The sequence below is a fragment of the Gordionus sp. m RMFG-2023 genome, chromosome 3 (assembly GCF_954871325.1).
Source record: "Gordionus sp. m RMFG-2023 chromosome 3, tfGorSpeb1-WG-v2, whole genome shotgun sequence".
Lineage (NCBI taxonomy): Eukaryota > Metazoa > Nematomorpha > Gordioida > Chordodea > Parachordodidae > Gordionus > Gordionus sp. m RMFG-2023.
This window is the reverse complement of record NC_088777.1, coordinates 23,734,924-23,748,427: the sequence shown is the minus strand read 5'-3', so window position 1 is coordinate 23,748,427 and position 13,504 is coordinate 23,734,924. Positions and strand designations below refer to the sequence as shown.

The following is a 13,504-nucleotide window of genomic DNA, read 5'->3' as shown; positions in this document are numbered from 1 at the left end:
CCAAATCGTTGAAAGTGATTCAGACAATGATATTAATGAAATGGAAGATACCAGGGAAGAAAATGTTCTTAATAGCTATAATACAAATTTCCCATTCCCAAGATTTGAAAATTTTTTAAAATAAATATATAACCAAAACTGGTTTCAAATTTATTTGTTTAAAATGTAAAAAAAATATTTCCTCAAATCAATAAACTAGCTATAACCTCAAGAAACATCTAAAGGTAAATTGTCATTTTTACATTCTAATAATATTTATTTTATAAGACTGTACATGAGTTTTAAGGAAATGGAGAAACATCTAAATAATTTTGGTATAGGCGACTCTACATCCAAAAAGACTAATTAAATTCAAGCCAAATTTATTAATAATGCAAATGACAATATTTCTCAGAAATTGGCTGATAAAGTTATTGTTGATTTTATAATTTATACAGTTCAGCCAAAGTCCTTAGTTGATAATCCATGATTTACCATGATGAATAAAACTCTATCCTATGGTACAACAATTTTATGCCGCCAGACACTAATGAATAAAATAGCAGATAACTTTAAAATGATGAAAGATGCTCTAATAGTATAGTTATCAGAGATATCATATATATGTACCATGGGAGATAGTTGAACACATAACAGAAGGTAAAAACTTATTTATATTTATAAATTGATGATTAAATATTTTTAAATTTGGGAATCACAGGCCATTGGCTAGACTTTAGAACTTTAAAAATAAGATCTGTAGCATTAGCCCTCAAAATAATAATAGGATGCCAGACATACGATGTACTTGCAAATAAAATTATTGATAATCTATCTTATATTAAAAATATGTATATAAGATTAAATACGCCCTTACCCTTAAGTGCTAGTGTCGAGAGATTATTTAATAAGGCAAAACTTATACTTTCTGATCGTTGCTCTAGACTTGGGGATGATAATATTGAAATGATTTTATTATTAAAATGCAACAAATTACCATAAATATTTATTTTTATTACATATAATCAAAACTAACTATATTTTAATATTTATAAATGTTGATTTTTATATATTTACTATACAATAACATTATAAGTAAAAAATAAAAATTTTGTTTGTAATTTTTTTTTATAAAAAGTAGCTTAAAAAGTAGCTAAAGCTACTTTTAAAAAATAGTAGCTAATATCGAGCTACTTTTTTTGACAAATAGCGATAGCGGTAACGCGCTACTTCTTTTAACAAATCGCGGTAGCGGTAGCGAGCTACTTTTAAAAGTAGCGTTTAACAACTCTGGGGATTTGAATTAGATATCTGGACATTGGGTTAAAATAATAGAAGTATTTTCAGATGCTGCAAAAGCCATTCACAATGGATTTCCTTTGGTTTTTGGTGACAAATCATTTGTCAGATATATTTGTTAATTTTTATAAAATATTGTTGATAACTTAAAATAAAAGTGATATTTGTAAAAATACTTAAAAGGCTCTTGTACAATATTATATAAGATTTAATTAAATTTTAGATATAAAAATTAACAGCAATTTCATAACAATATTGATATTATATTTAATTCACTAACTTTTTCATATTTGATATATTAATTTTCATACCATACTTGATAACTAATAATAAAAAGATATTTATATAACTAATAAACAATTTTCAAATAATACTGTACAATACAATTTTATTACAATTCAACTTAATTTATGCCCAAATTGTTTATTATTTTTGATAAAATAATACTGTCCATTTTAAATTACTTTACCGCCCAGAAAACTAATTTGTTGATAATAAAAATAGTGCCCATTTTGATTAATATACTGCCTAAAAAAAATTGCTTAAATAATATACGCTATTCAACAGGAATAGGCAAAGAATCTTAAAAGAATATGTCATTTCAATTACAAATATATTTCCTCTTTTGTAATAGAATCAAATACTTTAAATGTTAATATTAAAATTAGTTATGATATTAGAATATGTTATACGACAATGTCTATTGTGATATGTATAATCTCCCATTTTTAGATTATACTTCGAACAACGTTTTTTAAAAACAATATGATTTAAATATCTATGAAGACAAGAAAGGCAAAATTTTACTATAAAAAAACTTAATTATTAGCAGATTTAATTTTCCGTTTTCTTTGTGCTTATTTTTATAATATCCCAGGTCCTTTCATATTTCTTAAATTAACAATGATATAATTACTTCCAACTTCTTCAATTACTTTGATGAGTTCATTTTAAATAAATTCTCCTATATGAGAATCCTTCCTGTGTCTATAGCTAAATAGATTATGGGTTGTGGGGTAGCAATTATAAAATTAATAATGGGTACTCCTGTAATATTTTTCCAACCATCACTATTAGAGTCAACTTTATAGAATTTATTAATTTTTTTGTAATCATATTTTCAATTTTTTGAATTTAAGGAGACTATATTAATGTTAATTGCAAACACCAGATTTGAACTTATGATACTCCATATCAAAGGTGAATGCTTTGCATCTGTGCTACATTGTGTATTATGCATAAAAATCTTATACTATATTTTGGTTTAATTATCACACCATTAATATTATTGAATTTTATAATATTGATATTTAAATTAAGAGTTTCCCAACCAGCTATTTTAAACAGTTTTAGAATTTTGTTCAGTAATTTGGAAAGCTGAACAGAGTATACATTTGCTGGAACCTTTAGAAAATGATTTCAAAAAAATATCTTCTGATTATTGAGGTAGTTAACTTAACCATTAATATGATAGTCCCTTATATGTTGAGAATAGTATACATTTAATACTTTCACCTAATTTATAAATCTTATAAAATAAAGAATTTTTGTTTTAAACTAAATATGTTAGTAAAATATATATTAATTAATTTCAACTATGCAAATGTTATTTGTTACATGTTGGTAACATGTAATATATAATAATGTTTTATTTCAATTTAAAGTTCTTTATTTTTATTGTCTAAAGCGTAAATATACAGGTCTATTTAAATGATTACTGTTTAAGGCAATAATATAGATCGTGATATTATGTAAATTGAACATTTAGTTATATTAAATGATGTTTAATTTTGATATATATATTATTTCAGAAAAAAAGATTACCTAAAAATTTTATATTATCGACGATACTTATTTTGATTAAAAAATGATATTCAAACAAATAAAATCCTTGTCTTAAAAAATATTAATTGTTAATTTATATAAAAGAATTCTGATTAGATAAATAGTTAACTATAAATTATACATTTTCAATCAATACTACCGCTTTCCAAGTTCTTGTATTATCAATCTCTACCTCTGACTACTAGCGATCTTATTCTTATAAAATAAAGAGGTTTTTATTCAATGTGTAGTTAAATGATTGAAATAAACATGTTTAAAATGCAAATTTAAGATAATAATTTATAAAATACTAAAACCATATATTCTTTATTTGTGATGGGTGAATATTAATTTCCTTTTTATTTGATTATGAAGGAGGTATGATGAAAATTCTACATATATATTTTATGGACAGGTATTTGGAAATTTCAATGATGACTAACGGAAGTTCTGGTTTTAGATAATTTGAGTAGGTAATGAAATAGTTTAAGTAGAAAAAAATTGATTTTTTATAACAGAAATCAAGTACATTCTTACTGTCCTGTATAAACAATAAAAAAATATCCCAAGAACCAGGCTCTCCAAACTTATTTGAAACATCTGACAGCCCTGATATCTATCATTTTTTCAAAGAATAGCCTTGTTATTATAGTTTTTTAAATATCAAAAGAGTTATATTTTAAAAAGTAGATAACCCGTCAAGAATGATAGGGAATTATAAATTTCTCCTTTATTTGATAACCGGTGAATCAGAAATTAGCCATTTTATGTGAATCAGAAATATTGTTTTATGAGAGTTTATTTAAATTTATTTTTATAGAATATCTTAATGAAGTAAATATTTACAATACTGTTGTAAATTATAACATTTTTTTTATATATATTAAAAAAATGTCAATCATTAAAAACTTTGATTTTTGATATATTTTTTTACATGAATCATTAATCTTTTTACGATGAAAATTTCTTTTTTTAATACAATTTTTTCTTTATGGTTTTTAAATAATTCGAGTATTTTAAATAAAAACCGTTTGTAATCATCTGTTGTGGAAATTTTACTAAGTCTAAGAATTAGTAAGAAGGTCTTTTTGTATATTAAGGAGTTATTTTTTTTATATATTTGATTGGGGTAAGTTTTCTTTGTTTCGTTTTCGTAGTTAATTTGTGAGTTTTGACAGTTGTTGACCGCGACTACCAGGATAGTTTCGATTCCAGGGTTATTCGGTATTTTAAGGTAAAAAATATTTTATTTTATATTTTGTATCTCTACTCAGAACCAGGGTTGCCAGGTCAAAATTTTCAAATTGTGGGAGAAATTCGGTATTTTGTGGGAGTAATATAAAAATTGTGGGAGAAATATGAAAATTGCTAAAAAAAAATTTTTGGCCCGGCCTGCGGCCGGGATTTAGAATTGACTTAGTTATCCGCTTATTATTTTTATAAACTGACTAGGATCGTAATCAGGGTTGCCAGGTCAAAATTTTCAAATTGTGGGAGAAATTCGGTTATTTATGAGAGTAATATAAAAATTGTGGGAGAAATATGAAAATTGCTAAAAAATAATTTTTTGATTTAGAATTGACTTAGTTATCCGCTTATTTTATAAATATAAAATCGAATCTATTTTCCAAAATAAAATAGGTAATTATTTTTCAAAATAAATAGACAACTATTTTTCAAAATAAAATAGCCAACTATTTAAAATAAAATAGCCAACTATTTTTCAAAATAAAATAGCCAACTATTTTTCAAAATAAAATATCCAACTCTTTTTCAAAATAGGTAATTATAGTACGACACAAAATTTCTTAAATACTATCTTTATTATTAAAATAACATACTTATTATAATATATTAGTTTAAAAATAATAACCAACAATCTTTTTTAAATACAAAAGAATGTAAGCAAGATAAAATTTTATAAAAAAATTGTAATTTTACAATGTAAAAAAATATATTTATGCAAATGTATAATTAAGATTTTATAAAAAAACAAACAATTTTAAATTTACAATGTAAAAAATAATTATAATCAGTGTGGGGAAGTTGTTCTACAGTATTTAGTTAATACAATGGGAAAAGGGAATATGATATTTTGAGGCATCAAAAATCTTCAAAGCATAAATCAGTACAGGGCAGTCTATCAACATCTATTGCAAAACAAACATATTCTTCAAAAATAAGAAATAATACAGATGCAACTACAGTTGCGGAAATGGTAAATACCTATCATGCAGTACAACATTCAGAGAGCTACTTAACATCACAATGTTGGTAGAATCTTTCCCCATAATATTTAACGACTAATATAAATGAAAAGTATACTTTGTAGAACACAACTGAGCAAGGCTATCATCAATGTTTTAGGATATAAATCCAGAAGGTCAATTCTTGACGATTTGAAAGATGTGCAAACATATGCAATTCTAACAGATGCATCAAATAAGGAGATATCAAAACATTTCCCTTGATCCTCCCCTATTTCAACAAAATTAATGTCATTTCAATAAAACTATTAAAAAAATTTTCTCCAGATTAGCTAACCATACATAATGGTAAATATGGCAGATTTGGCATTATCAATTAATTGCATGGCAGCTTTCTCATCTGATAATTCCTAGGTGAATTTGGCAAAAACCAGAGTGTATTTATAGAATTGAGTCAGCATATTTTGGTTGACAGGTTCCTCCTAATACGCGCCATCGTAGAATTTTAAAATTTTACAAACCTTTAAAAAATAAATAGATTATAAAAGCTGTCCTAATATTTTGAAAAAAATTTTCAAAAATAAATGGCAGAAGTATATTTAGGAATTTTACATATAGGAAATCTACTATATGCTGTTAATATGCAGTTGCAATCAGAAGAATATAATTTAATAAAGGTTCACTAAATTATGCTGCAGAAATACCAAAGAAAGAATATTATTACTATTATCGGATAATTATTAATAAGATTTAATATGATGTCATGTTTGAGGAGATTGTAATGCTTCTTTATTTTTATGATTTGCCAAAATATTCAAAATATTAATTTTACAATGTAAAAATAAATTTATTTGATTTTCTGCAAATGTATAAATAAGATTTTATAAAATATAGAAAGTCAAATAGTTATAGTTAATTATATTTTATTTGAGATTTAAATGATGAAACTAAACGTTTACCGTCGTTATTAAAATATTTATAAAATTCCTGGCATGACATTTTATAATTTTGTTTAACCATTAACTCGGCCTCTAATGTTGTTAAAGAAATTCGATTTCTCTCAGGCTAAAAATGCGCTCCGATGAGGCATTAGAATTAGGTAAGGAGAAAACATACTAGCAAATTTTTTCCAAGCATGGGGATTTATCGTTATTACGAAAAAATTCCACCCATTTCTCCTCTGCTTTTAGACCATCTAACTTTAAGTATTCTGGCGAATCATAAAAAATGGAAAAAATTACAATCTCTCCAAACAAGGCTTCAATGTCTATCGGTAATTTTAATATATTTATTAAAGTACAAAAACCATCAAATGATGGTTTCTGTTCCAAGGTCATAATATTTATACACTTGTAAATAGAGTTATTAAAATCAAATCTTGATTGTAAATATTCCAAAATTGTCTTAATAAAAATATTTGCTTCATTTAAAAATACGTTAATTATAGTAATATTTGAACATTTTAATATCATAAAATTTATTATCTATTTTTAACTGTAGAGATGAACAGAGCTGTAGCATGATTTTGTGAATCTTTATCAATAAAGAATCTTCTGATTGCAACTGAATATTAACTACATGAAGTAGATTTCCTACATGTGAAACTAATCCCAAATATGCTTCTGACATTTCATCCTCGAAAAAATTTTTCAAGATTTTAGGACAGCTTTTAAAATCTTTATTTAAGAAGTATTTCTTTAAGGGTTCGTAAAATTTTAAAATTCTCTCGATGGCAAGTATTAATGATAACCACCTGATAGGTACATATCGCAACAACTCACACCATTCTAAATCAGACCACTCCACCAGTTCTTTTAATTCAGTGACTCTTTTAGTTGATGAACTAAATTCGTTAAAACATTTCATCACAATTACTTTGACATCTACAGATAGTACATTCATTGCCTTCTTGCAAGAATTATGCAGTATATGGCATATACCGCCAATTGGTATTAATTCATTATTGTGCTGCCTCAATTCGGTAAATACACTTTGATTTTTGCCAAAATTAACAGAGGCATTATCAGCGCAGAAAGCTGACATGCAACTCATTGATAACCCTGAATCAGCTATATTTACCATTATGTATGGGATATAATATCCACTTCTAAAAGTTCTATTCTTCTAACACATTAATTTTGAAAATGTCGAGTGGAGCACTGCAATTCTAGATAACGATATAAAATATATTAAGTAATTTAAAATATATTTATAATAATTATACATACTGTTCTAACTTCTATTCTTTCTAACACAAAAATTTTGAAAATGTCGAGTGGAGAATTGGAGAATTTTTAAAAAATATATTTTAGAGCGGAAAAATAAAATAAAAGAACTAGACATATTTTTCGAATAAATATTTAAAATTTATTTTAAATATAAAAATAATCAAATACTGTCTCTCAAAATTATTATTTATATATTAAAAACCTTAAAATGCTAAAAAAAAAAAAATTGTGGGAGAAATTAAAAAATTGTGGGAGCTTTTTGTGGGAGATTTCTAATTGTGGGAGTTTTGTGGGAGTGAGATGTATGTGGGTAAACTAAAAAATTGTGGGAGACTCCCACTGATGGGGGGAGACATGGCAACCCTGCTCAGAACACAACGCAATCACCTTTTTGTGTAAATTTTTAGAAATTTAACACGGCCGTTTTAAAGTAATATAAATTTTTCATATAATGAGATGGGCTTTATATTTAATTTTGATAGTGAGCCTAGCTTCTTTAATAAAATTTCGGAGTATCCGAGTAATAATTATCAAGATTTGTATCAAATGGTTGATAAATTTGATGTGAATAATTCATTAGTGACAGTTTTATTGTTGGTCATACTGTATGTTATATATATTGTAATAAAATTTTTGTTTGGAAAATGTACGCTGGTTGCGACCAAAGTATATGATAATTGGAAAATAGACACTCCGGTGTCGGCAGATTGTTGGAAAAAGATTTCGGTCTTGGAAAGTAATTTAAATATGGTTTTAAATGAAATCAAGAACGGCAGACCAGTAATGGTAGAAACTTTGGAATGTAATAACGATGATCGTTTGAATAGTGTGGAGAGATCTGTAATTATCCTCCAAGAATTAAAAGAACTAAAAGAAGTGATTAAGATTATGTATCAAGATATAAATAAGTTGGTTATAGCTAATAGTAGTATTAATAAAGGCCAGATATGTGGTCCGACAGGGTCAAATGGAAAAAATATTTCCGTTAAAAAAAATGGTTTTTCTGATCGTAAGAAGGACTTAGAGGATTTGAAATGTACCAGCTGTGGGTATAGGGGCCACAAGGTAGAGACCTGTGTGGTCAAAGAACAAAATTTTCGTGAAGGTTTTCCGTTAAAGAAACTGGCATTCGAAAATTCTAATGTTAGAAAAATTTCGGGTACCAACACGAACAAATTTGAGGTTCTACGATCGAATTATGGTAAATCCCGTTTATGTTTTAAATGTAACAGACCTGGACATGTAGTCATAAGCTGTATCAAAAATTGACTATATGATTGCAAATGTAATCATATAGTAGGTAGGAGATTGGGATGGAAAAATGATAATAAAGTACACAACCATGCTGAAATGAGATATAATTCTCGTAAAAGCAGTGGTTATAACCGAAATTTTTTTATTCATGATGATAAAAATAATAAAGATTCTAATGATTTTAAATGGGAGAAATATCCTAGGGGTATTGTTAAATATTCCGATGAAAGGAATATTAATACTTTCAGATGGGAAAAATATCCCAGTTATATTGCAAGAAAAAATATGAATATTGTTAAGGAACCACTAAATTCCGAGTTGAATTTATGTTCAAATGGGAATTCTCATGAAACTGATGTTTCAAATGAGATTAAAATTGATCAGTCAATTAAAACATGATATTTTAATGACTGAAAGATTAGTCGAACCTTGTCCTTGTCCCAGAGTTACCGTAAGAGTTGACTCGAGGGATATTGACATGTTGTTCGACACAGGGACTAGCATTTCTATAATGTCTCGAAGAAATTACCCATGATGGTTTCCACATCTTTCTTTACTACCCATAAATCTAGAAAAAATCATGGAGACTTACTCCCAACTTAGTTTTTCCCAAAACTATTATTTCAGACCCATCAAATTGTCTGACACACATAGATTCTTTTTCAAGTTTACCTTTAGGCCTGTTCAGTTGGGTCCTTTCAATAATTATTGGAATATTTTTGCAATACATAATGGTTCAGTCCGAGACGAGACTAAACCTAAAAATATTGCTCGGAAAAAGATTCATGAAATAGAAGGGGTAGATTTCACCGTAAAACCAGATAATTCAACCCGTAGTTCCAATAAATATGTAAATTCCACGGAACTTATGATTGAAAACAATGCCAGCATTAATAAAAACCCAATGGTTGCTATTGGTATTCATGATTTACATAAAATGAGTGAAAATATATCTCGTTTAATGAGGAAGTATGAAATAATTTTCGAAGACAAATTAGGTTGTCTTAATGATTATCAAGTAGATATAAAATTAAGGGAGGGATTTTCACCTATTTTCCTAGCGTGTCGACGAGTTCCTTTTGAATGGAAAAAGGAAATTGACGCAGAATTGGATCAGTGGGTTAAAGATGGCATTATTGTTCCAGTGGAATATAGTGTATGGGCAACCCCGTTGGTACCGGTTAAGAAATCAAATGGTAAATTGAGACTCTGTGCTCATTTCAGAGTAACCGTTAATCGATGGGTAGCAGAAGTTAAATATCTTTTACCCCGAATTGAGGAAATTTTGGCCCAGTTGAAGGGAGCGAAATATTTTTCAAAGGTTGATTTTTCGTCAGCCTATTTACAATTACCTTTGTGGGAGGAGATTCGTAAATTATTGACGATCACGACTCCCAAAGGGTTGTTCGCTTTTTGTAGATTACCATTTGGGTTGAGTGTGTCAGCGCCTATTTTTCAGCGCACCATGGCGTCCGTTTTCCAAGGACTAAAGGGTGTATTTTATTACATGGATGATGTGCTAATTACAGGGATGACGCCTGAGCAGCATAACCATCGTTTGGAGGAAGTTTTTAAAAGAATTCATGGTAAAGGCTTGAGAGCCAGTAAAGAAAAAAGCATTTTGGGCGTAATGGAGGTCGAATATTTAGGCCATCAAATAAATGGGATTGAGGTGAAGCCATTGCAAAAAAATTTGAAAAATATATTAAATTTGAATCAGCCCAATAATAAGGCTGAAGTGCAGTCCTTTTTGGGTATGGTAAATTACTATCATTGTTTTATAGAGGATTTTGCGAAGGTAGCTGCCCCGTTATATGAGTTATTAAAAAAAGGTGTTCATTTCGATTGGAAAGTAGAGCAACAAGAATCATTTGAAGTTTTAAAAGGAAAAATTGGGGAAGAGCCAATTTTAGTCTGTTTCAACAATGATTTAGAAATTATTTTAGCTGTTGATGCCTCCAACAAAGGTGTTGGAGGAGCCTTATTACATGTAATTGAGGGTGTGGAAAGACCCATCCTTTTTTTCCCGAGTTTTTCGGGATAACGAGATATTTGGTGATTGAACAGGAGGCTTTGGCCGTGATTTTCGGTTTGACGAAATGCCGTGAATATTTAATTGGTAAAAAATTTGAAATTTTTACTGACCACAAGCCGTTAATCCACCTATTCCGAAAGGATAATATTGTTGATGATTGTGTTATGAGGGGAAACAGGGCCGTAATTCCTTATAAATTACGGAGTAAAATTATGAAATTATTGCACGCCGGTCATCAAGGTCGAGACAAGATGAAATCTTGAGCTCGAGAATATGTATGGTGGCCTGGTATGGGCAAGGTTATTGAACGAATTACCAGGAAATGCGTTCCTTGTAATGCCTGTGCCCCTATGCCCCGTATAGAGGTAGGGCAATTTTGGCCTAAATCAAGGAAACCTTGGGAACGTGTCCACATCGATTTCTTTGATCTTGATAAAAAAACATATTTTTTAGTGGTAGACTCGTATTCTAAATGGATAGAATATGCCGAAGTACTATACCACAAAAATTGTTGTTAAAAAATTAAGAGAATTATATGCTCGGTTCGGTTTTCCCGACACGATAGTGTCTGACGGGGGTCCCGCCTTTGTCAGTGAAGATTTTAAACAGTTTTGTGTTGAGTCACAAAACACATTCTAGCTCCACCATATCATCCCAGCTCGAATGGACAAGCTGAGAGGATGGTAGGCATTGTTAAAAATTGGATTAAAAAGGCTGGAACCCATAAAGAGGAGGCTTACATGTCTCAATTATACTACCTCAATTCTCGCAATCGAGAGGGGATTACGCCTGTTGAGTTATTTTTAGGTAGGCGAACACGGGGTCCTTTGGATTTCTTAAAACCAAAGAAGATTATTACCTCAATGGAAGTAAAATTAGGGGTACGATTTGCCGTGGGACAAAAAGTGTAGGCCCGATTGTTTGACAATCGGGCAACCAAATGGGAAAGGGGTCGGGTCATATTGAACCTACAACCTTTAATAAGAACAAATAATTGTATCATAAAATGAATCAGTTGTCAGCAAATGGCTAATTTCTCTGGCCGATCCGGTGAGAATTTAGTTAAGGCCCGACCTGGCCCGGTTTCAACTTTTTACTAAAGTTTTCCGGCATGGCCCAGTTTTTTAGATACAAGGCCTAAACCAAAATATATGTTGTTGAAACAAAATAAACAACTATTTATACTCTTGGAGAGTGGTTAAATTAAAAACACTAAGCTTTCTAGATTTTAACTTCTATGAAATATAAAAATTCATCAAATATATATGCAAAAATAAAAAGGTAAAAAAATGAAGGGGATAAAAAATTTTATTCGGTGTATAAAAACAAATTTTTTAGATATTATTAAATTGCTGCATCATCATATAGGATTACTACATCAACATGAGCTAGGTCATATTGCTTTATTATTCCTCTTAACATTGTTGGAAAATAAAGAAATGAAATACAATAGAAATATTCCTGAGAAAATATTTTACAAAGATAAAATTTTATGTATATACTAATTTTGACATTCAAAGAAGAGAAATTCAGGTCTAAGTGATTTGGTAATAATAGAGATGTTCCAATATGGCTAAAAATGCGTGTGTTGAAAATTTATGATTGTCAAGTCGTAATAAAAGCTTATATTCTTTTAGAATTCTCTCATATCTTTGTTTCATTTTTTATATTTCTTCTTATTTTCCCTCTCTTTGCTCCCCTAAAATCCATCTCCCAATTCCACGCAGTGGACAATGGCAATGCTCACTAACGGGAGTTCTGGTGTTGAGATAATGTGAGTAATTAATTGGATGTTAATAAGCCACATAGTTTCTGTGTAAATAAAGCCGGAATTATTGGAAAATTTTTTTTAACTCGGAACAAAGTGCATTTTTGCTTTCATGTATGGACAATGTAAAAATGTCTCAAGGGGGATGTCCCAACTAATCCGAAGCATTTGGCAGTCATAATATCTATCATCTTTTCATAATGTGGTAATATATAATAGTAATAGATATAAAATATTTAAATTTTTGATTTATCCATCATCAAACGAAGGAGAAATATCTGATTCACCCGTCATATTTAAGTAATTCATTTGAATATTTACCTTATCACATCTTATACTGTCATTTCTCTTAGGTCACTTTTCAAACAGGACATTTTTTCAAAGCAGCAGCATGTTTTCCAGTAATCTTTATAACTTCCAAACAAAGGATAATAATTTATCGAATTAATTTATTTATAATACGATTAAATACCGTCTGAAATTAGTATCCGGATTATTGTTTTTTAAATTATAATATATAAAAAAATTAATTCGATAAATTATCATCCTTTATTTGGAAGAAAGATTACTAGAAAACATGTCTCAAAAACCGCTTTGAAAAACGTTCGGTTTGAAAATAGTCTTAGAATGTATTTATATTCAAAATAACAATAAATATTTGATAATTATCTTTAATATGTTTTCTCAATATTTACGTATGTTATATGTAATAAAGCGCATAGCATTGTAGATACAACAGAGCCATGCTTGGTATTCCTTATTTCCATCAAACTGAATATTAAGTAAAAGGTGATAAGGAGTCCTTATCCGTTAGTGGCAGGCCACAGACATTTACGTCTAAAGGCAGAGAAGAGTTTGGCAAGGAACAAGTTTTGTTGTTTTATTGAGAGTATTTCCAACTCAATATTTA

General features: G+C 28.7%; 1 protein-coding gene across 1 annotated transcript in view; it reads right to left on the bottom strand.

Moving 5' to 3' along the window:
* The window catches only part of LOC135926818 (uncharacterized), a 74,664-nt gene that overhangs the window by 23,693 nt on the left and 37,467 nt on the right, over positions 1–13,504 (bottom strand). The window lies entirely within an intron of this gene.